General features: G+C 45.4%; 1 protein-coding gene across 1 annotated transcript in view; it reads left to right on the top strand.

The window, feature by feature from the left end:
• PLOD3 (procollagen-lysine,2-oxoglutarate 5-dioxygenase 3) overlaps positions 1-25,568 on the top strand; it is a 294,630-nt gene that overhangs the window by 170,692 nt on the left and 98,370 nt on the right. The window lies entirely within an intron of this gene.

Below are 25,568 nucleotides of genomic sequence, written 5' to 3' on the forward strand. Positions count from 1 at the left end.
AGGCTGCAATTTCTGGTCAAGGGTGAAATGTTTTGTCCAGCAGTTTCCCATAGAAATGACTCCTACTTGAGTAGATAAATCTGCAGGTGTATGTTGCCAGTCCTTCGGCGTGCCTCTGTTTGTGCTTGTGTGTCATAGTATGCGTCAGTGCATTGAGTTTGTTTGACAGCCCATGGTCTAGAACGGTTGCCCCACCCTCCTACCAACCCCTATCTGGAGGGGTCCCTCCTTCAGTTTAAGCGCCTGGGCGTCTGTGGAAACTGCAGTGTTCCAGACAGGCACTCGTGTATTTCAGAGATGTGTCATTTCCAAGCAGTGTCTAGCCAAAAGCAAATTAGTTGCCAATTTGTTTACTCTTTTGTTCCTTATTTTCTGAATTTGTTGCATGTAAAAGCATCAATATGCAACCTTATATTGTATTAAGTTTGAATTATTTCATTTGTATTATGGCGTATCTAAGAGAGGGAAAACATGTGACTGCTGAACTATGTATGCTCCATAGCATTTGGCGGTCAATTGTGCTACAATATTTATACATGGTCGGGCAGCACAGAAGCTAAACCAAGGGAGATAGTATACGGTTTGGCATACGCAATGTCAGCTATGTGATATAGGCACACCTATGTGGACATATCACATAGCTGCAACATGTCCTGATTTGATGCATAGAAATTGGAGTGTGAGAAGACCTCCTACACAGGTCTTGCATGCCTCTGCATAGTAATGTATATATATCTTAGTGGATTACACACGATGTTCAAATAGATCAGATACACGGACGTATACAGACTATGGCATGTGATATATCCAGTTATACCAGGTACAGCTCACAGGTCTGCAACTGCACGCCTCATTTAACTGACTTTACTAATGCATACAGATAGCAGTTTAACACATGAGAAACACCTTTAGATCAGCCATGCCTGCATCTAGACATCACAGAACGCAATGCCAACTGGCATCAAGGGTTGGAGTCTGCAGGTTGATATTTGATTTGTGTGTCGGAAGGAACCTCACTCCAGACAAGACAGTTTGGGGTAATATTTGGCATCAGTCTCTCATATTTGCTTCCAGGGAACTTCATCATTCTTGTGTTGTGCCACCGATACCTTCTCTGGAGTTTTTACATTGCCACCTCTGTGTCTCCCAAGCTTTTTGTGGTTAATCCTTTTGCAACTACAATGACTCTGGCCATTTATGTTGCTTTGTTTCACAATAGAAGTGGTAACACTCAGTCGTCGGAATGCTCTTCCTGATCCTCTTGGCTTCCGAACTTAGTCAAAATTTAGGAATAGTTAAAAGATTTCTGCAACAATTGTTAAATCTCTGATTGATTAAAGATTTGCTTCATTTCTAGCGTTCACGTTTATTTCGTTCTTTTGTGTTATACTTATTTTTACTACAAGATCTGTTTCAATATCCAATTCAATGAAAAATAATTTTTCTTACCAGAGGAAAATGAATTTTATAATGATCTCAATAAATATAATACTAATATCAAATTCCCAAAGATGACTAGAAAACCACTGATGTGTTACTTCAATGAGAGTATACAATTTTTAATAAGAAAATCACAATTGCCAATCTGTTGAAATGTACTGCTTGAAACACCAGTTTGGATCTAAGAACTGTGCATTAAAGAGGAATGATCAAAGGATTACCATGTAATCAGAAACAAATGTACAAGAACATTTTTTCAGAAGAAGCGACATTTAAGAAAAACAAACTAATTTATTCAACGATATCCAGAGAGAGGGTACAATGATAAGACTCTAGAAAACAAAAAGAACAATAATAAAAGCGGAATGCAAGGAGCCTGTTAGACCTCACAAGAAATCGCCTATATAGCACAATATTCTACAGCTTCTAAAAAAAAGTCTAAGAAATTGCTCTGCATTACTCGGAAATTAAGTCTTAAGACATTGTTTTTCAGAAATGAGGTCTTAAGACATTGTTTTACTTTACTCGGAAATGATCAAGCAAGACAAGAAAATGAAAGAGTCCTTTCCAGTACAAAAATGTAAATACAAAACAGCGAAACCTTATGGTGAAATTAATACAAGAGGAATGAGTAAAACAAATCTGGGTGTAACAAACAACAAACTTTGACTAAGAGGAATATAGGAAAATATCCCTGCTAGACTTGTAACTATATAATATTGTATAATAAGGGAATACTATAAAAGAAAATTCCTGCATATCAAAATGATCGAAAATAAGAGTCTAGTTTAACAGTGATTGTTATTTTGTGGTACATGTTATTAAATTCCCTTGTGTACCATAGTGTGTAGTACAAATAACTCTTGGGGTAAAGAACATGGTGGTACAAACAAAAATCAAACATTAGATTCCTAACAGACCATCACAAATTGGAAGACATTGTGATGAGCAATGTCATAAGATAGCACAGATTCAATTTCAGATAATAGATCAAGTACCACAATTTACCAACAACAGTATCCAGAGGATCAATATTAAGCAGATAAGGTCTCTGAATAACTGGACATGTTGACCCCTAGGCTGTCTTAATGAAACAGAACATCATCCAAGTTATTTTTTTTAATGGGACAATTGATACATTATTGAACATGATGAAAATCTAAATGAAATGAAGAATGTTTTCTTTCACATGAAACAAAGAAAGGAATAAATGCATAAGAATTGAGTGAAATATATTAATTAGGTAGGAATTAAATGAAACTTATCATACTTGATTATAGAATATTATACAAATACATACATAGGGTCTGAAAAACATTTTGCAATATTTGACAAGAAGGGGTATTACACTAGATGAACAAAAGTTTGGAAGATTGATATTCTTTTTACTTTTTGTTGAAGATGGAGAAATACTGTATATGTAGAGTGATGTGATTGCTAACTAAGACAGACAAGCAGTGAAAAAGCCAATAGGTCTCGCCTATATCATATCTATTGTTTTTAAGTCAGGTTGCAGAGAAGCGTGCGCTGTGGGCAACATGGCTTAAAGGCAAGAAATGCAAAGCGCTATGACACGGTCGGTGTTGCCCACATGATTGAGGTTTTTTAAGTCAGGTTGCACAGTAGCCCACACTGCTGTGCAATATGTTAAAAAAAGAAGCAGGGGAGACGGAGACCAACACAAGGGGTTAGGGGCAGGGAACAACACTAACCAGCAGCAGTAGAGGGGGAGTGGGGAAAACAAAGTAAGATAGGTGTGGAAAAGGAGGAGGGAGCACGGGGTTGGGAGAAAAATAGTACCTCAATCACAGTGGGAGCAGCGAACAGGCACTTCTTAAGTTGAATAAATCGTGACTTGGTCCATGCTCCAAAGAAAGGAAGAGAAGTGAGGTTTGGCCTCCGCTGGCCAATTGGGAGGCTGTAATGAAGAGTGGGCAGTCTCCAAGCCCTTAATTGTAAACAATAGTGCCTGCTGTCCACACAACCTAAAGAGGCAGATTGTTTACAACTGTTGTTTGGCCCTCCGATATTCGATCTCTACAGAGCTCCAACAGAAGAGGCAGTCAGTAACAGGCAGGTGGCTTCTAAGGCTCTGCACACATCAACTTCAACTGAAGGCTTGCACAGCTTTATTATAGATTATATTCGTCAACAGTGTGGTTGTTGCTAATCTGAGACGAGGCACCAAACTAGTATTTTTTTCCAATAGGAAACGTTTATTCTTATACACAAGTGTAATTTACGGGATGAACGTCACTTGTCCTGCTTTCCCATCGCCCCCAGATTTCATTTCTTCTTTCACCCTTTAGCTAGGTTCATATGCGAGATAAATGAGTGCTCCCAAAAACTGCATTACCCTCCAGTTTTGCCTGAATGATGAATGGAGCTCGGTAGAAATGTAAAAGTGGCATTCGTTCAAGGCGAAGGTTTGGTCCGGAACTCACATGCAACCATGGTAAGGAAACCACTACAGAATGGGGAACGCAAATAGGAAAAACAATTATTCACAGTCACTTTAAATTATTTCTGTCCCTTATCCAAATGTGTATCCAGAGTTCCCGTTCCACTTTGCCTGGTCCTCACCACAGGAGAAACTGCATTTATGATTATGCCGCAATGACCCCCCATGCTTGCATCTGTCCCACTCAACGTGTCTGGTTGATCTCTGTGCCCTTTTTGCAGGTGTTCAAGCCTTCCAAGCTCCCCTGTCTGTACCTGCCTCCTAGAATAGACCGCACTTTTAAGATTCTCCTAAAACTTAGAGGATGGACATAGAAATACGCCCAAATAGAAATGTACTAATCTAAGTCAAGTCGATGAATACTTGAGGCAAGTGTTTGGATGGCAGGGACCCTTACTGTACTTTCAGCTACCGGGTAGACTAAAAGCACCAGCGTATCAGTGCACATTTGTGAAATATTTCCAAAGCAGACTACAGACTAAGATCTTGAACAGATATAATACTGCCAACGCTGGTCTACTGTATGATGCAATACTACTAATTGGGCCATCAAATTCTCCAGAGCAGGCAGTTGAATTTACCTACCGGTCACATTTTAACAAAAGCCATGCGGCCAGTGCCTTACAGTCAAGTACTGTATTGCCAAAGATTGTTATTTCAACAGTATTATGCAGTACTCTGCCCCTGATTTAGGCTTGGGCGTGTTTGTATCACACTCTGATTCATATAAATACTAAACCCTCTAGGTACCAGCATAATATGGTATAGAATTAAAATCTTAATTTAAAATCTAACTAGGCACAATAAATTATGCAAAGGTCTTTCTCATCCCCATTGAACACACAACATTACCGCAAACAAATATGGAAAGTGGATTGGCAAAAGCAATAGATAAGGCACGTTGTTATAAATAGCGTTTGGTATTACTTGCGTGACTGTATGCGTGGCCCCAACAGTCAGAGAAACAAAATGCCACAACGAAGTAACATCTTGGGCTACAACAATATGGGAGGTGGGGCAATTCCCCTTTCCAGAGCAGACTGCATCCGCAGAGTTAACCTGTACCATCTCAAAAAGAAGAATGTTTTGAAAAAGAGTGAACAAATATGACATCTGAGTTTTAAGTGGTTATCTTAAAATACATTCACAGCAAAATATTACACAGTAGATACTTCTGACAAAGGGTGAGTATTTTTATTGCATCTTTAAGAAAGTCTATGCATGTGTACAACTTTAACGGTAAACACACAAGCTGTAAGCCCAATATGTCCGAAGAGCAAAATAAAACAAGCATCTGCACTGTAACAGGTCTCGCATTTCCGTGAGTTTGAGCTATTATCAATGTAATTGACTGCCTTTTGTTTTGGTTTTCAAAACATAATAAAAGGCATTGTCATTTACAATGACAGTAGCTTAAACCCTTACAAGTGCAAGACCTATTGCATTCCAAATGATTGAAGGCATCGCTGAGTTGCCCCTTTCTGTCTCCCATGGCCTCTGAAGAGCTCCCCGTTTGCTACGAGTTAAATAAACAAGCCGGTGGTAACAACTGCGCACCACAGACTCTCCTGCCCTTTTGCAGTAAGAGAAACTCATTAAAGAAAATAGTGCTTACAAACTAAAGAAGACGTACCGTGTAACAACCTAAGTAAAAGGGCCAGGCCTCATGGGAGGTTACAAATGAAGACAAAGCGGTACTAAGGAGGGACAAACCTGCCTAATAACGAATCAGAAGCCAGCATTTCCAAAGGACAATTACACAAGGCAATGACAAATATGGGCAGAGAGTGGGCGGGCTTTAAGTACCTACTCCAATACAGCATGGCACGCAGAGCAGCACACGCGCTGCCCAGGCTCGACCTAAAAAGGAAAATGCAACAGAGAATAGTAAATAGCAGTGTATCTATGACAGGTTAAAGCATATGAACAGAACACACTTCATGATTCAAAGAAGATAAAAATCACAATTAAATTGTTGCCATTTGAGCAAAGTGAATGCATCAAAGAACACATGTTTCCTCTTATGTAGCATATGCAGCTGAACAAAAGGGCTACTTGGTGTTCTCGCATAAAACGCTAATGACAAGGTAAATGGAACCATGTGGCCATCCTCAAAACGCCATGGCCTTGGGCAGCCCATCCAAGCAGTGACAAAGCATTAGAAGCAGATGAAAAACAATGCCTGAAGAGCCCTGAACCCCAGTCCACTCCATCTGTACGCTTTTGTGTTACTTTTTTAAAGAATTGGCAACATGAGGTATTCCAAAAAGCTAAAGATCTCTGTAACCAAACCTAAAACTCAATGGCATTAACCAGTTACTTAAAATGCCAACAATTCCAATGGCTGCTCTTCTATTTGTATAAAGATGGTATGATTGTGTGTTACCACCATGGCTACCTATTTCATTAGGAGGATATGTGGAGTGCTGCGACATTCAGTGTCAATGTGACATCCCATTAACATTTTACAATTGGTCTACAATCTCGGCTGTGATGAGACTTTAACCCCTTCAATGCTCATGACGGAGCGGTTCCGTCATGAGCGCCGGTTGGGCTGTGCTCATGACGGAACCGTTCCGTCATGACCGCACCCGTTTTTAAGAACGTTCAGCACAGCACGAAAATTTGCGCCGCGCTGAATGGGTTAATAAACCTGTAGATTGGCTGTTAATAAATCACATGTGACATCCGAAAGAAACACACCCTGGAACTTATCTTTATAAACAGCTAAAACATTGAAGCGATTTAAAATGTTAATATTTTATCCTAAGCCATAACCTTACCAAATAGGAATCTATCAGCTCCAATAATGCAGAAATTAACATTACCAAGCTTAAAATAAATGACACAAAGTCTGGATTCAGCAACATATGTTTTGAGAAATATCCGTGAAATACTAGAGAGAGAGAGAGAGATTCTAGATTTAGAATCTGCATTTTACATTCAGTAGAGAACCCTGAACCTAGGGTGTGGGCAATATGAGGTCAGGAAGGTGATGACATGACCAACAACCATTGGAATAGCCAATAGGTCTCGCCTTTGGGGACCTTCTAAATGTACATTATCCTGGGTGCTGTGCCGCCAGGGATTGAAGAGCCATACAAATACTACACACTGGGTCAGGCAGTGTGATTCCGGAATACATGCTTGCCTTAGGAAACATTTATGGACACGTTCCAAGGCTTTTTAATGCACAGACAGAAAGACAAGCGCCTCGATGCAAGTCAACACCACTATAACATTCTGTGTGAGACTGCATTATTAGAGTATTGAACAGCCTATGAAAAAAGCAAGGAGGTACTTCCAATGTCTGAGACATCACATCCCTCCTCCCCCAGGCCTCTATTTACCAGGCACCCTTCTCCAGAGTTTTTTTTATTGAAAACACTGCTCACACCATCCGTTTACCAGATCTACTACAGATTTTGTGCATCGTGGTCAACCAACACCAAACATCAAAGGGTGTGCAGTTGTAAGAATACTGCGTCCTAAATATTATCTAGAAAAAAAAATTCCCATGGAATTAATAGACAATCTAACCCAGGGGAACTATATTGTTTTCATATTTAATATTTAGGCACAATATTTAAGTCAGGCAATGTTTCTGCATAACATTTTGATTACCAGCTGTGTGCGTTTTTAGGTCTCGCCTTTACCATTCCGCAGGAATGGGAAATGGGGAGAATTCAAGTCTGCAAAATCCTCTTAAAACCAAGGGCTTTCAGCCCCGCGGTTTTCTTGCAGTTCATGTGAATCACGTGAGCAAACATGCACGCGCATTCACGGCCAGGGCTTCTCCTCCCCTAGCAGCACTCCTCCCACACCAGCAACTCCCCCCCTCCCACACCAGCACCTCCCCTCTCTCTCCCCGCAAACACGGCCTTGCCGTAGCAGCACTCCTCCCACACCAGCACCTCCCCCCTCCCACACCAGCACCTCCCCTCTCTCTCCCCGCAAACACAGCCTTGCCCTAGCAGCACTCCTCCCACACCAGCACCTCCCCCTCCCACAACAGCACCTCCCCTCTCTCTCCCCGCAAACACAGCCTTGTTTTCATTCTGTGCAGTGCAGCACCATCGTTGACCCGATTTTGTAAATTAAGATGCTTTGCCAACACATGCTTGTTATCACACTTAAGGTAAATCTATTATTTTTTCAAACGGTTTGTGAAGTGTGTGTACAAGGTTTGTTTATGGTAGGCACGGGAGAGCCAATGCAGCAACTGGAACCCAGTTCCAGTTCGGTAGCTTTGGATGTTTCGCCACTTATTCCCTATTGAGAACTGAAGGAGAGTTCATTTGTTTTTGCGCTGCGTTCCGCATGCACGTCTCGCCACCTGCCCTGCTCTCTTTTACCTGCCTCTTTCCTGTTGTGTTGAATTGTGCGCTTCCCCAACTGCCTACCCTGCTCCCGAGCCCTTCATGTTGCTTTCACGTCCCTCCGGCCCTCTCCACGTTGCTTTCGTATCCATTCCCCCACCCAACCCCATATTGCTCTCACATTCAATGGTGTTGCCTCTGCACCGCCCAAACCTCTGCCTTGTTTAAGTTAATGCCGTACAACTAATTGTGACTGACTTCCGTTCCTACTGAACCAGGCTGTAAGACTGGTGTTTCCGGCAGTGGGAATACAGATTTTTTAAAACAGATGTCTGTTCGGAAGTCTGCTTAGTTCGCCTAACTCTGTCATGGCTGCGCATAGCACAAGGCTCCGCCCAGAAGGTATAGTATTACTGACAGTGGCAGCATAGGTTGTAGGCTGTAATGCTGTCTTGCAGCAACAGATAGCTGTCTACTCATACTTTCAAGAAGCAGAGCACGCAAATCACACGGAATTCAGGCAAAGGGCAAAAGCTGGACGGGCTACAGCACCAGCACAAACCCCCTTCCGACACCACCCTTCCTTTAAAACTCGAGGACACAGGTGCAGCCTCATCACCCACTGGAACAAGCAGGAACACCCCGCCCCATGGTTCCACGTGTTGTAACACCTAGTGAATCTGTGCCATCGGCTGCAGATGTCTTTGTTTGCACCCTTTCAAATTCATTTGGGAAATACCTTTTAGGCGTAATATTTGTGTAGGTAAAAAATTAGATTGGCTGCTCAGCTGAAGCATTCTTTGCCCATGAATTTGCCAAGCCCCTCAAACTGTTCATCACAGAGCAGCTTAATCACAATATGTTGATGCCGATAATGTGAATATAGATCAAGTAGTTATCATGGCAAGCACAGTGCCTAATGCAGGGTTTGCTGCAGTGTGCTAAGTTCCTGACTGGCAGAGCGTCTGCACAGTAAGCTATCCCATCAGTGAGCAGCAATGAGATTAGAGCAGGGAACTTTTCTCTCTTGATTTGACTGTTTGAGTTCCCCGTCCATGCTGCTGCAGTCCAAATCTGGGTTAGTACTTTACTTGGAGCATGCCTAAAATAATTGGCAGAACCACTAGACCCCAAAGGCAACGACACTCACACACGCAATGCCACTCGCACACGCAACGCCACTCACACACGCAACGCCACTCACACACGCAACGCCACTCAGACACGCAACGCCACTCACACACGCAACACCACTCACACCCACGCAGTGCCACTTTCAGACACACAACGCCACTCACACCCACGCAAGCCCACTCTCACACACGCAACGCCACTCTCACCCATGCAATGCCACTCACACACGCAACGCCACTCACACACGCAACGCCACTCACACACGCAACGCCACTCACACACGCAACGCCACTCACACACGCAACGCCACTCACACACGCAACGCCACTCACACACGCAATGCCACTCACACACGCAACGCCACTCACACATGCAACGCCACTCACACATGCAACGCCACTCACACATGCAACGCCACTCACACATGCAACGCCACTCACACATGCAACGCCACTCACACACGCAACGCCACTCACACACGCAACGCCACTCACACACGCAACGCCACTCACACACGCAACGCCTCTCACACATGCAACGCCTCTCACACACGCAACGCCTCTCACACACGCAACGCCTCTCACACACGCAACGCCTCTCACACACGCAACGCCACTCACACACGCAACGCCACTCACACACGCAAATCCACTCACACACGCAAATCCACTCACACCCACGCAGTGCCACTTTTACCCACACAGCACCACTTTCAGACACACGCCACTCTCACACACGCAACGCCACTCTCACCCATGCAATGCCACTCACACACGCAACGCCACTCACACATGCAACGCCACTCACACATGCAACGCCACTCACACACGCAACGCCACTCACACACGCAACGCCACTCACACACGCAACGCCACTCACACACGCAACGCCACTCACACACGCAACGCCACTCACACACGCAACGCCTCTCACACACGCAACGCCTCTCACACACGCAACGCCACTCACACACGCAACGCCACTCACACACGCAACGCCACTCACACACGCAAATCCACTCACACACGCAAATCCACTCACACCCACGCAGTGCCACTTTTACCCACACAGCACCACTTTCAGACACACGCCACTCACACCCACGCAAGCCCACTCTCACACAAGCAACGCCACTCTCACACACGCAACGCCACTCTCACCCATGCAATGCAACTCACACACGCAACGCCACTCACCCACGCAACGCCACTCACCCACGCAACGCCTCTCACCCACGCAACGCCTCTCACCCACGCAACGCCTCTCACCCACGCAACGCCTCTCACACACGCAACGCCACTCACACACGCAACGCCACTCACACACGCAATGCCACTCACACACGCAACGCCACTCACACACGCAACGCCACTCACACACGCAACGCCACTCACACACGCAACGCCACTCACACACGCAACGCAACTCACACACGCAACACCACTCACACACGCAACGCCTCTCACACACGCAACGCCTCTCACACACGCAACGCCTCTCACACACGCAACGCCTCTCACACACGCAACCCCACTCACACACGCAACGCCACTCACACACGCAAATCCACTCACACGCAAATCCACTCACACCCACGCAGTGCCACTTTTACCCACACAGCACCACTTTCAGACACACGCCACTCACACCCACGCAAGCCCACTCTCACACAAGCAACGCCACTCTCACACACGCAACGCCACTCTCACCCATGCAATGCAACTCACACACGCAATGCCACTCACCCACGCAACGCCACTCACCCACGCAACGCCACTCACCCACGCAACGCCTCTCACCCACGCAGCGCCTCTCACACATGCAACGCCACTCACACACGCAACGCCACTCACACACGCAACGCCACCCACACACGCAACGCCACTCACACACGCAACGCCACTCACACACGCAACACCACTCACACACGCAACGCCACTCACACACGCAAATCCACTCACACACGCAAATCCACTCACACACGCAAATCCACTCACACCCACACAGTGCCACTTTTACCCACACAGCACCACTTTCAGACACACAACGCCACTCACACCCATGCAAGCCCACTCTCACACACGCAACGCCACTCTCACCCATGCAATGCCACTCACCCACGCAACGCAACTCACACACGCAACGCCACTCACCCACGCAACGCCACTCACCCACGCAACGCCACTCACCCACGCAACAACACTCACACATGCAACGCCACTCACCCACGCAACGCAACTCACTCAAAGCCACTCACACACACGCAGTGCCACTTTCACCCGCACTGTGCAGTGTACAATAGGTCTCGCAGTAGGAAAGTTGGAGCTATTGGTTTTGTAAATGACAAAGCCTTTATGTTTTTAAAATGAAAAAAAAAATAAAAGGCATTGTTATTTGCAATTGTAATAGCTCCAACTTTCCTACTGCGAGACCTATTGGCAACGCCAGTGCTTGTTAATATAGGAGATAATGCATCCAATGGCACTGATGCACTAAGTCTAAAAGGCTCACAACAGATTTACATACTCAACTGATGTATATTACCAAGATTACTAACCGTGATTTACTATCGCACACCCACAGATCATCCCCACCTCTAAGAATTACAAAATGGACCACTAAGTGGTAGGTTACAAGGGCAAGGCCAAACATTCACCATCTAGGGCTGCAGGTTGAGCAGACTAGAGACTTGTGAACAAAGGCCAGGTCAACCCAGAGCCCCCTTCTCTTCAGGAGTGGGCTCGTGGTGTGGCTGTGCAGTCTATATGGAACACTGGCAGAAAAGAGAATCGATGTGGGAAACAACTTGTGAACTGCTGCACATTTGAATCCTCAGATGTGAGACCCTTGCTCATTGCACCATCAGGATTCAAGCAAACCGGGCCGAAGACGGCTGTAATGCCAGAAACCGGTCCCCGGGAGCTTGTTTCCTTCCCAGTGTAAGAATTGGCTTTTGTAGTTTGGTTTGCCCTGTTCCCATCATGCACTGGGACAGGAACAGACTAATTTGCATACAGCCAGGTTCTGAAACTGGGATGGTGCAGTGAGCTAAAAAACGGTGTTGGATCTAGCCCTGATCTCTTGACTGGGTGAGAGCTTTCTGCTTAATTCAGAGACTCTGTCCCTCACCACCCCTTGTTGTAAATATTTTTGTCCACCCTAAGCGTGGAAGGGTATTCTCAGATGTGAGACCCTTGCTCATTGCACCATCAGGATTCAAGCAAACCGGGCCGAAGACGGCTGTAATGCCAGAAACCGGTCCCCGGGAGCTTGTTTCCTTCCCAGTGTAAGAATTGGCTTTTGTAGTTTGGTTTGCCCTGTTCCCATCATGCACTGGGACAGGAACAGACTAATTTGCATACAGCCAGGTTCTGAAACTGGGATGGTGCAGTGAGCTAAAAAACGGTGTTGGATCTAGCCCTGATCTCTTGACTGGGTGAGAGCTTTCTGCTTAATTCAGAGACTCTGTCCCTCACCACCCCTTGTTGTAAATATTTTTGTCCACCCTAAGCGTGGAAGGGTATTCTCAGATGTGAGACCCTTGCTCATTGCACCATCAGGATTCAAGCAAACCGGGCCGAAGACGGCTGTAATGCCAGAAACCGGTCCCCGGGAGCTTGTTTCCTTCCCAGTGTAAGAATTGGCTTTTGTAGTTTGGTTTGCCCTGTTCCCATCATGCACTGGGACAGGAACAGACTAATTTGCATACAGCCAGGTTCTGAAACTGGGATGGTGCAGTGAGCTAAAAAACGGTGTTGGATCTAGCCCTGATCTCTTGACTGGGTGAGAGCTTTCTGCTTAATTCAGAGACTCTGTCCCTCACCACCCCTTGTTGTAAATATTTTTGTCCACCCTAAGCGTGGAAGGGTATTCTCAGATGTGAGACCCTTGCTCATTGCACCATCAGGATTCAAGCAAACCGGGCCGAAGACGGCTGTAATGCCAGAAACCGGTCCCCGGGAGCTTGTTTCCTTCCCAGTGTAAGAATTGGCTTTTGTAGTTTGGTTTGCCCTGTTCCCATCATGCACTGGGACAGGAACAGACTAATTTGCATACAGCCAGGTTCTGAAACTGGGATGGTGCAGTGAGCTAAAAAACGGTGTTGGATCTAGCCCTGATCTCTTGACTGGGTGAGAGCTTTCTGCTTAATTCAGAGACTCTGTCCCTCACCACCCCTTGTTGTGCACATTTGAATCCCACACGCAACAACAGAGTGCGACTGGCAAGCACAACCCTTGTGTTAACTATGATTCAAAGCTAGAACTGCAAACACACTACCAGCGCTAAACCTCGCCACGCCAGACCATGAATTACCAGCTCAACAGCCTCAAAACGATTTTAGAATTTACACTTTTTTGTGACAAAATATGGAAATCTAGGAGTCTTAATCATAGTCTCTGTTTTGTACTTGGATATTGAACTAGATTACATGATCGCCAATAATATAGAAATGTAATTACACACAGGTAAAAATCGTATAAAATTAGCACCTGTATTTGGATGTTTACTGTTGCCAGACAGGCTCGTTTACATGTCAGGGAGAGTGAAAGAGCGAATACCTCAGTGGCAGACAACCCAGACTGCCGATAATTCATTCTAAATGTGAATGTGGACTGGTTTCCAGTAAAATTTTCCAGCGAGGGCTGATTGGTATTATGATGGGGGTTTGGGGCATATAATACCCACTCTGAATAGGTGGCAATGCTTCATGCATACAAAGACTACATGTACAATGGGAGGGGGCGAGAAGAAAGGCAACAGAAAGTACGTTGGGCGGGGGCAGGAAGAAAGTCAACACGAACAACGGAAGGGAGGCAGGAACATAAGGAAGAGACAACTGGAGAGGGCGGGAGCAAAGGGATCACAGACAATGAGAGCGGGGGTGGCAGCAAAGTGAAACACAACAGAAAAGTTACTAAACAAGCAGAGGCAAAAGAATTAGTAGTACACGGACCAAAAAATATGGCCCATATGGAAATGATCCATGTAGGAGGGGCAGTCGCCATGGTGGGAACTGAGCAGCCACAAAGTGGGACAACAGTACTCTATTCACCAACGAAACTGGTATTTGTAATGGCGGACCAAGCAACCAGTGAAAAGCGATGGGCATGTAGTGGGTATGTTAAAAATCCCATGAGGGATTTCAGCATGCCTCGCAGAGCAGCACATGCGCGCTGCCTCTAAGCTCGACCTAAAAACAATATCCTTCCTAGAGATGAAACTAGTATAATCAGGTAGTAATGAAAAGCTTTTCTACTGGTGCCTACAGAAAGTGATCTAAGCCATTAAAATGCACATTATGCTGGAAATGCTTCCAGGTGAAAATCACAAACGATGCTTCCATAATGAAGAAAACTGGGAACAGATTATAAGAAGACTCACTTCAAAGACTTTTCCAAAAACCAGCAAAGTATTGAGATTTTATAATTAGACTGTTGGTAATACATTGAAGAAATGTGTGATGGGTTGTTGTTTAGAGGTAAACAATGAAAGAATGCCCATTTCTTGCGAGAAAGTAAATGTATTCTGTTGAGCTTTAGCTATCACGTACTTGGAGCGAGAAGATATGAACAGATAATAACCCTTAATGACTGACATTTTCCAAAATACATGGATTATTGAAATGTCCAGCATAGTAAAACCAGTGTAATATAACAGCATACAATAATTATGAACATATGAAATAAAGTGAATGTTGAATCAATCAGTGATTTAAGGGATTGTTAAGAAAAAAACGTGCAATTTTTAACACTAATTTTCGATTTTGTTTAAGTTTGAGGGGACAAAAGTTGATCAGCCAGACAACTTTGAAAACTGAAACCTTTAACTCTTCCAGTTATTTGGATTGAGATACCCTTGTGGTTTGGCTATATAGAGTTTGGATGTGCTTTTTCAATTCTGACTAATATTGGATTATGATTAGTTTGCGATTGGAGTAGAAAAAGCTTGAATATGCATTTATACTTGTGATAATATTAAATTATGATGCACTTGCGGTTGGAGTAGGAAGAGCTTGGACATGCATCTACCAGTTGTAAATAATATTGCATTGCGATTCTATTGTAGTTGGAGTAGGAAGGTCTTGGATATGCATCTGCATTTGTGAATAATACTGGATTATGATACCAATGCGGTGGTGGTAGACAGAGCTCGGATATGTGTCTGTAATTTTCAATAATATTGGATTACAATACGCTTGTGGTTGGAGTAGAAAGAGCTTGGCCATGCATCTCCAATTTTGAATATCAGATTTAGATACCCATTAGACATACATCTCCAACTGTGAATAACATTGGACTATGATGCCTCTGTGGCGGAAGTAGAAAGAGTTTGGGTATGATTTCCAATAGTGAATGATATTGGATTACGATACCCTTGCAGTTGTAATAGAAAGACGTCGGATATGCGTCTCCAGTTTTCTATAATACTGGATTAGAATATACACCATTAGTTGGAGTTCGAAATTTTTGGATAAGCATCTCCTGTTGTAAATAGTATTGAATTACAGTAACCTTGTAGTTGGGGTAGGAAGTTCTTGGATATGCTGCTTCAATTGTGAATGGTGCTGGATTACGATACCCTTGTGTTTGGAGTGGAAAGAGCTTGGATACGCGACTTGCAATGTGAATAATATTGTATATCTGAATACTCAATACCCAAACCACAAGGGTATCATAACCCATCTTCGATTTGAAATAATATGAACTAAACTTGGGTGTGTAGAAAAAATAGAAATCTCAATCGGGATTAGGGTGCCCCAGGTAATTACAGGTTCGAGGCATGTGGGCTGCTGAATTCATATCTGTGCATAGATCGCCGCCTAGTGTTGGGTCCGGATGATTGCACATTGTTGTCCTGGAAGAGCCTTCGAAGTATCACGAGATAGGTGGCTCCTCCCTTGGACAACAGTGCGCATTCCCTCGTCTTGTACCCTTCTCCCTCGTTTCCCCCTTGATGATCCTCAAATGTTTCTTCCCTTTTCTGTTTTGCCTTTTCTCCATACCCTTGTATCCCTCCCACCCTCCATTGGTGCTGTGACTGCGTCCCCCCTCCGACCCCACTTGATGGAACTCTGCCTGAGAAAATTTGCTATGTGTGTATATATATATGTATATAGAGAACTCTAATCACTAGTATATGAAGTAGACCTTTGTACTATCTACCATTCCTATGTGACTCTTAGAGTATATCCATTCGTATCCCTTCCTTAGGTATTTAGAGATAAATCTAATCACTAGTATATGAGACCTTTGTACTCTCTACCATTCCTATGTGACTCTTAGAGTATACTCTAATAAAAGAGAGAGGGACCCCAGTACCAAAGGGATAGGATACCACAACTGACTTTCGTCAAAAAAGATTCCCTTTGGGCACCTTATTCTAGAAACAACAATTCTTTCAAACACATTAGACAAATATTAATGAAAAACAAAAGCTAAACTATAGAAGCAATGCAACAAGTATAACAGTAAAAACACTATTGTAAAATGATCCTGCACAGTTTATTCATATACATTGAAACATAATTAAAATTGGGAAAGAGACATTATTTGAAGAAGGAAAAATTACATACAAAAATCATAAACTTCCTATTAGTAAAAAGGAGATACAAAACAGAAAATTAATTCAGCCAAAAGTCAGAATTATCCTCAGTTCATGTAAGGTGTATTTCTCCTTTTGCATCGACGCGTTTCGGCGGACACTAACATATAGCCACCTTCATCAGGATTACATGTAATGTCTCCCCAATAGTTCTCTAATCCGATTAGAACCCTTCCAACCTTGGGGTATATACCTCCTTTTCTATTCAGGTTGTTCTCGTCCAGCGAGAATAAAGGTTTTCATTTAAAACATATAAAACATATAATTCTTGCTCACTATTCCAATCGTGCTTGCACCAAGATTCATAATATTGCGGTCTCACACAGGAGCTTCGAAGCTATATCCAGCCTTCTACACGTCTAAATACGAGCGTGTACCCCCTCGAATCTTAATGCGCATACGTCCCGCGTGCAGACCCGGTTGCCTCCAAATGAACAACCGCAATATTATAAACGATGGAAGGTATACACGTGTATTATCTAAGTCACGTTCCACGCCATTCTGAGGTCTTATTTTACCGCGTGCCTAATTGGAACCGTTAGAACGCTTGATGCGTCAGAATTTTGTGCAGCTGCAGATGTTTGTCATCGTGCTTCTTATGAAGTTTGAAGTTTAGCTTCCTGTGCATTTTTATACAAGCACTGTTATCTGGAGGATGAGAGTGTGAAACACGATTTGCCTTTAGCTTAATTACAATTGAATGAATCTCGGTGCGAGTACGATTGGAATAGTGAGCAAGAAGTATATGTTTTATATGTTTTAAATGAAAACCTTTATTCTCGCTGGACGAGAACAACCTGAATAGAAAAGGAGGTATATACCCCAAGGTTGGAAGGGTTCTAATCGGATTAGAGAACTATTGGGGAGACATTACATGTAATCCTAATGAATGTGGCTATATGTTAGTGTCCGCCGAAACCCGTCCATGCAAAAGGAGAAATACACCTTACATGAACTGAGGATAATTCTGACTTTTGGCTGAATTAATTTTCTGTATTGGATCTCCTTTTTACTAATAGGAAGTTTATGATTTTTGTATGTAATTTTTCCTTCTTCAAATGTCTGTTTCCCAATTTTAATTATGTTTCAATGTATATGAATAAACTGTGCAGGATCATTTTACGGTGGTGTTTTTACTGTTATACTTGTTGCATTGCTTCTATAGTTTAGCTTTTGTTTTTCATTAATATTTGTCTAATGTGTTTGAAAGAATTGTTGTTTCTAGAATAAGGTGCCCAAAGGGAATCTTTTTTTGACGAAACTCTTAGAGTATATCCATTTGTTTCTCTTCCTCGAGTGACTTTACTACTTGTACATTTGCAATTTTTCTTTCTGTTTGTATCTCTTCCTTGTGTGACTTTACATCTTGTACATTTGCAATTTTTTCTGCTTGTATCTTTTATGTAACGCATGTAATCCTAAATCCTTATGTTTCGCAACTGATTCTTATGTAAAGCGCTCTGACACCTTCTGGTAAAGTTCGCAGTATATAAAATCGCATTAAATTAAAAACAAACAAAAAAAACTAACACTGTTTATGTGGTGCGTGGGCCCCAAGGGGGGGCCGAGGTGAAAATGGCTCAAAGGCCTGAGCAACACCTGGCCCCCAGGGAGGCCGATTTTTGCAATCACCCCCTCCCCAGCCACCCTCAGTGTGATTGCTTTGCAGGGCAGGGGGTGAAGGAGAGGCCACAGCGGATACTCACTGCACAGGGAAGCTGCAATCATTTCTCTGTCTCCGTGCCCTCTGTGGGCCGTTTTTTTTTCTCCCCTTTCCTAGTCCACAGAGATCACGACAGAGACAGAGAAATTAATGCAGCTTCACTGTGCGGCTGGGTCATCTGGACATCTGTGGTCAACATAAGATCTCTGAAAACAGAAACCTGAAAGCCTAGCTGGTCACTATAATTCCATTCGCAACACTCATTGGGGTTGGCCAGGGAGGTATAGTATATGGAAAAAGAGAATTGCTCTTTTTCTTGGTGTCCCCTCACTCACCAGTGTTGCCCCATGGTGACATGCTTCATCATAGGGGCCATCCCAGTCCTCTACGGGCTGGGGCGTGCTGCGACTTGCGAATTACGTAGGAGCACTTATAATTGACTATGTGTGGTGCGACATCTGCCCAGTGCTGCCAAGTACTCCAGAAGGCGGATGACACTGCGACACGTCTGGAGGGTGCATGGTGATGATCACATGCACCAGCCCCCACCAGAGCCCAAAGTCTCCAGTTTTTACCTCCAAAAATAATCAAGGGCCACATCAGCAGCACATTGTTCATGTGTCTGCAGTTGTAGCTGGTCGCTGGCTGATAATGTAACTCAGCGGTTTATGCCCCTTCTGCTGACATCTTTGTGCAGCAGCGCAGCCCTCACATCATCAACTCCAGCTAGATAGATCGATCCTGCTACGATGAAGAATGTATTGACAGGGGGACAGGATTTGGAGGCAATGTGTTTTCTTCCCTTAAATGCATAGGTTCCTCTGTCATCGGGGGACCCCCGAGGTTGATACACCTGTTTCAGAGATACACGCGTCACAAGCTTCAGTTTCTAATGAGCCCAGCGAGTTAACGCCTCTGCCCTAGAATTGTAGGCATAATTCGCAGGTCACAGATTAAAATCCCAGCAGGGCAGACGCCTCATAAAGTCACTGAAACGGAGAGTGCAGTGCCTGTTACGCATATCACTGCTGAAAGGCAACGAGCGATTCAGAAAAGGGGGTGGTGATGAACAGAGTGTCTGAATTAAGCAGACCACTCTTACCCAGTCCAAAGATCAGGGCTTGATCCATCACCGTTTTTTAGCTCACTGCACCATCCCAGCTCAGAACTTGGCTATATGCAAATTAGTCTGACCCTGGCCCAGTGCATCATGGGAACAGGGCAGACCAAACTACCAAGCCAATTCTTATACTGGGAATGAAACAAGCTACCGGGGACCGGTTTCTGGCATTTCAGCCGTCTTCGGCCCGGCTTGCTTGAATCCTGATGGTGCAATGAGCTAGGGACTCACATCTGAGTATACCCTTCCACGCTTATGGTGGACAAAAATGATTCAGAAAAGGGGGTGGTGATGAACAGAGTGTCTGAATTAAGCAGACCACTCTTACCCAGTCCAAAGATCAGGGCTTGATCCATCACCGTTTTTTAGCTCACTGCACCATCCCAGCTCAGAACTTGGCTATATGCAAATTAGTCTGACCCTGGCCCAGTGCATCATGGGAACAGGGCAGACCAAACTACCAAGCCAATTCTTATACTGGGAAGTAAACAAGCTACCGGGGACCGGTTTCTGGCATTTCAGCCGTCTTCGGCCCGGCTTGCTTGAATCCTGATGGTGCAATGAGCTAGGGACTCACATCTGAGTATACCCTTCCACGCTTATGGTGGACAAAAATGATTCAGAAAAGGGGGTGGTGATGAACAGAGTGTCTGAATTAAGCAGACCACTCTTACCCAGTCCAAAGATCAGGGCTTGATCCATCACCGTTTTTTAGCTCACTGCACCATCCCAGCTCAGAACTTGGCTATATGCAAATTAGTCTGACCCTGGCCCAGTGCATCATGGGAACAGGGCAGACCAAGCTACCAAGCCAATTCTTATACTGGGAAGGAAACAAGCTACCGGGGACCGGTTTCTGGCATTTCAGCCGTCTTCGGCCCGGCTTGCTTCAATCCTGATGGTGCAATGAGCTAGGGACTCACATCTGAGTATACCCTTCCACGCTTATGGTGGACAAAAATGATTCAGAAAAGGGGATGGTGATGAACAGAGTGTCTGAATTAAGCAGACCACTCTTACCCAGTCCAAAGATCAGGGCTTGATCCATCACCGTTTTTTAGCTCACTGCACCATCCCAGCTCAGAACTTGGCTATATGCAAATTAGTCTGACCCTGGCCCAGTGCATCATGGGAACAGGGCAGACCAAACTACCAAGCCAATTCTTATACTGGGAAGTAAACAAGCTACCGGGACCGGTTTCTGGCATTTCAGCCGTCTTCGGCCCGGCTTGCTTGAATCCTGATGGTGCAATGAGCTAGGGACTCACATCTGAGTATACCCTTCCACGCTTATGGTGGACAAAAATGATTCAGAAAAGGGGGTGGTGATGAACAGAGTGTCTGAATTAAGCAGACCACTCTTACCCAGTCCAAAGATCAGGGCTTGATCCATCACCGTTTTTTAGCTCACTGCACCATCCCAGCTCAGAACTTGGCTATATGCAAATTAGTCTGACCCTGGCCCAGTGCATCATGGGAACAGGGCAGACCAAACTACCAAGCCAATTCTTATACTGGGAAGTAAACAAGCTACCGGGACCGGTTTCTGGCATTTCAGCCGTCTTCGGCCCGGCTTGCTTGAATCCTGATGGTGCAATGAGCTAGGGACTCACATCTGAGTATACCCTTCCACACTTATGGTGGACAAAAATGATTCAGAAAAGGGGGTGGTGATGAACAGAGTGTCTGAATTAAGCAGACCACTCTTACCCAGTCCAAAGATCAGGGCTTGATCCATCACCGTGGATCAAGCCCTGATCTTTTCTGAATCGTTTTTGGCCACTATAGGTGTGGCAGGGTATACTCAGACATGAGTCCCTTTCTCACTGCATCATCAGGATTCAAGCAAGCCGGGCCGAAGACGGCTGAAATGCCAGAAACCGGTCCCCGGTAGCTTGTCTCCTTTCTGGTGAAGAATTGGCTTGGTAGTTTAGTCTGCCCTGTTCCCATGATGCACTGGGCCAGGGACAGACTGATTTGCATATAGCCAGGTTCTGAGCTGGGATGATGCAGTGAGATAAATAACGGTGATGGATCAAGCCCTGATCTTTGGACTGGGTAAGAGTGGTCTGCTTAATTCAGACACTCTGTTCATCACCACCCCCTTTTCTGAATCGTTTTTGGCCACTATAGGTGTGGCAGGGTATACTCAGACATGAGTCCCTTTCTCACTGCATCATCAGGATTCAAGCAAGCCGGGCCGAAGACGGCTGAAATGCCAGAAACCGGTCCCCGGTAGCTTGTCTCCTTTCTGGTGAAGAATTGGCTTGGTAGTTTAGTCTGCCCTGTTCCCATGATGCACTGGGCCAGGGACAGACTGATTTGCATATAGCCAGGTTCTGAGCTGGGATGATGCAGTGAGATAAATAACGGTGATGGACCAAGCCCTGATCTTTGGACTGGGTAAGAGTGGTCTGCTTAATTCAGACACTCTGTTCATCACCACCCCCTTTTCTGAATCGTTTTTGGCCACTATAGGTGGGGCAGGGTATACTCAGACATGAGTCCCTTTCTCACTGCATCATCATAATTCAAGCAAGCCGGGCCGAAGACGGCTGAAATGCCAGAAACCGGTCCCCGGTAGCTTGTCTCCTTTCTGGTGAAGAATTGGCTTTGTAGTTTAGTCTGCCCTGTTCCCATGATGCACTGGGCCAGGGACAGACTGATTTGCATATAGCCAGGTTCTGAGCTGGGATGATGCAGTGAGATAAATAACGGTGATGGATCAAGCCCTGATCTTTGGACTGGGTAAGAGTGGTCTGCTTAATTCAGACACTCTGTTCATCACCACCCCCTTTTCTGAATCGTTTTTGGCCACTATAGGTGTGGCAGGGTATACTCAGACATGAGTCCCTTTCTCACTGTATCATCCGGATTCAAGCAAGCCGGGCCGAAGACGGCTGAAATGCCAGAAACCGATCCCCAGTAGCTTGTCTCCGTTCTGGTGAAGAATTGGCTTGGTAGTTTAGTCTGCCCTGTTCCCATGATGCACTGGGCCAGGGACAGACTGATTTGCATATAGCCAGGTTCTGAGCTGGGATGATGCAGTGAGATAAATAACGGTGATGGATCAAGCCCTGATCTTTGGACTGGGTAAGAGTGGTCTGCTTAATTCAGACACTGTTCATCACCACCCCCTTTTCTGAATCGTTTTTGGCCACTATAGGTGTGGCAGGGTATACTCAGACATGAGTCCCTTTCTCACTGCACCATCAGGATTCAAGCAAGCCGGGCCGAAGACGGCTGAAATGCCAGAAACCGGTCCCCGGTAGCTTGTCTCCTTTCTGGTGAAGAATTGGCTTGGTAGTTTAGTCTGCCCTGTTCCCATGATGCACTGGGCCAGGGACAGACTGATTTGCATATAGCCAGGTTCTGAGCTGGGATGATGCAGTGAGATAAATAACGGTGATGGATCAAGCCCTGATCTTTGGACTGGGTAAGAGTTGTCTGCTTAATTCAGACACTCTGTTCATCACCACCCCCTTTTCTGAAAGGCAACGAGCAGCGCTTTCAAGGGTTTTATAAAAAACTGTTTATTATACTGTGCGAGGCCTTGAAAAAAAGCCCTGGTTGCGTCGCTGCCGGAATATTTATCAGTAAAAATAAGGCAGGTGTGGTTTACAGAATCATATACACACACACACACACACACACGCGCTGAAGCATGCCTGCATACGTAAATCATTTTTTGTTTCATCGACCTCGGAAGGATGACACACTGTTGGCTCCCAATGGAATTCCATTGTCGGAAGTAAGGTGCATTAGCCCGATGAGCTGTCTCAGCTGAGGTGTGAGCCTGTATATTGCAGGTGTCCGGCGTCTGCAATGGGTGCATTCCTAACTGAGCGGTCTGTCCCGCTGGTATTAGGTCGTGTGATCTACCAGCGACACTCCGATGTGTTCAGCAGGCGCATGCCCCCGCTGAGCTGTCTGCGATGCATCATTTGGGCACACACACACTGCTAAAGAGCAAGAGCCTGTTCTTTCTTGGAGTGGGCGTGGGACAGAGGCGCGGTATGAGGTGATGCTTATGGGAGAAAGCTCCAGACACTTGCAGAAGAGCGCTTCCAGCTGTGATGACAGAGCCGTGAGGAGGGAGGGAGACCCTGCAATCCTTTCCAGATGTCTGCAGTAGGCAGCGCCAAGCCCTGTACTGCGGCTCCCAGGCTCGCCTGCAGCGACAGCCAGGGCCCTGGGCCAGGCTCGCAGCTGTCTCGCCACCCCCTCCCCTACGGGCCTTCTAGCGCTGTCCGTCCCGCCGCGATCGTTCTAGCACATTCCTACCGCCGTGGCTGCGTGTATTCGCCGGTGCCGTGCATTGCTCCTGGGTCCTGCATGTCTGCTGGCGGGTTTGCAGGCCCGGTGCTCCGGGGCTCCGGTTTTTGCTGCTTTTTCTTTGCCCAAAGGCCGCGTTTTTCCACTGTAGCGCAGTGCCGTGCCTGGCACTCGGGTTTTCCAGCAGTCCTGGCAAAATGCCATTAAATGCTATTTTCTCCTGTGGTGCTTCTGATGCATAAGAATAATTTGTTGAGCCTTCTGCTGTTATGTGACGCCTTCTGGTCCTGGTGTGCAGGTCTCGCAGCCCACGCAGTTAATGAACCCTTTGTGGGTTCTCCGTGCAGCGCTTATTGTAACAAATAGACTGGGTGGGACCCCCAGGGCTGGCTGGGGGTGAGGCCAGCCTCTGTGCCGTGAAGGACGGCGTTAATAGTGGCTTAAAAAGGCTGACTATTGGTTTGGCCAGAAGCCACTCTTCAGAGGCGCAACCAGTTACTAGAGACACATTTTTTTTGAGTGTGTGGGGGGGGTGGGGGGGGGGGGGGGGAGGGGGAGCTAGTATAAATTTAGAGGTGGGGGGCTGATTCTTCCAGCAATGTGCAGAGTGGAGATGCAGGGGCTCTAAGAAGGGGTGAAAACACAACAAAGCCTCGTTAGCAAGTAAATGGTCTTTTAAAGACCTGTGAAGTACTCGGGTACGCAGTGTGCCCGGGGAGCCGTCTCAGCCCTGGCGGACACACACGAGGTGGGGGCCTTTGGGCCCAATGGGTGTTGCGTGCCTGCCACTCTTCCACCCTATCAAACTGCCCGTCGGCCAACCCTTTTTAGTTCTAAATCTGCCTGGTGTATCCTTAAAACAAAGCCTCCATTGTCTGGTTCACGATTCTCATATGGGACAGGTTTTCACCACAACCCTGCCAGAGCTGGGTATCCGACAACACATTTTAGGTACGGTGTGGTCCGGTTCACTTTAAAAAGTTCCTGCCACCTGCTTCGTACTATTGTTTCCTTCAGTGCCTCGATGTTGGTACCCATGTTTGGCAGTGTGACTCTTAACCGGATTCACATGCTGTTCACCATTCCATCATCTACCGATTGACTCCGAAATTCTCTCTTGTAGGGGATTTTGTGGCTGGCATCGAACATATGGGGCCCGATGTAGGAGCCCTAATACCGGTCGGAAACGGCCGATTTCGGCCGTTTCCGACCGGTATTAGGGTTTTCTAATGTAGGAGCATGCTTTACAGAATCGGTATTTTACCGAATCTGTATTTACAGATTCTGTAAAATTACCGAATTGGTAAATACAGACTCGGTAAAAATACCGATTCTGTAAAAGCACATGCAGGTAGCACATCTTTGAGTGCCGCAGGCCTTTCAGATTCGGTATTTTACCATCCAATCCAATTGGGTGGTAAAATACCGAATCCAGGTGTGCATGCACATCTGTGCATTTATTTTTATTTTATTTTATTTTGAAAGTTTTATATAGCGCGGACAAGATCCTTGCAGATATCAGAGCGCACCTGTGCAATGTGACACACAGACATA

Source organism: Lissotriton vulgaris, chromosome 12, assembly GCF_964263255.1.
Source record: "Lissotriton vulgaris chromosome 12, aLisVul1.2, whole genome shotgun sequence".
In the NCBI taxonomy this organism is placed as follows: domain Eukaryota; kingdom Metazoa; phylum Chordata; class Amphibia; order Caudata; family Salamandridae; genus Lissotriton; species Lissotriton vulgaris.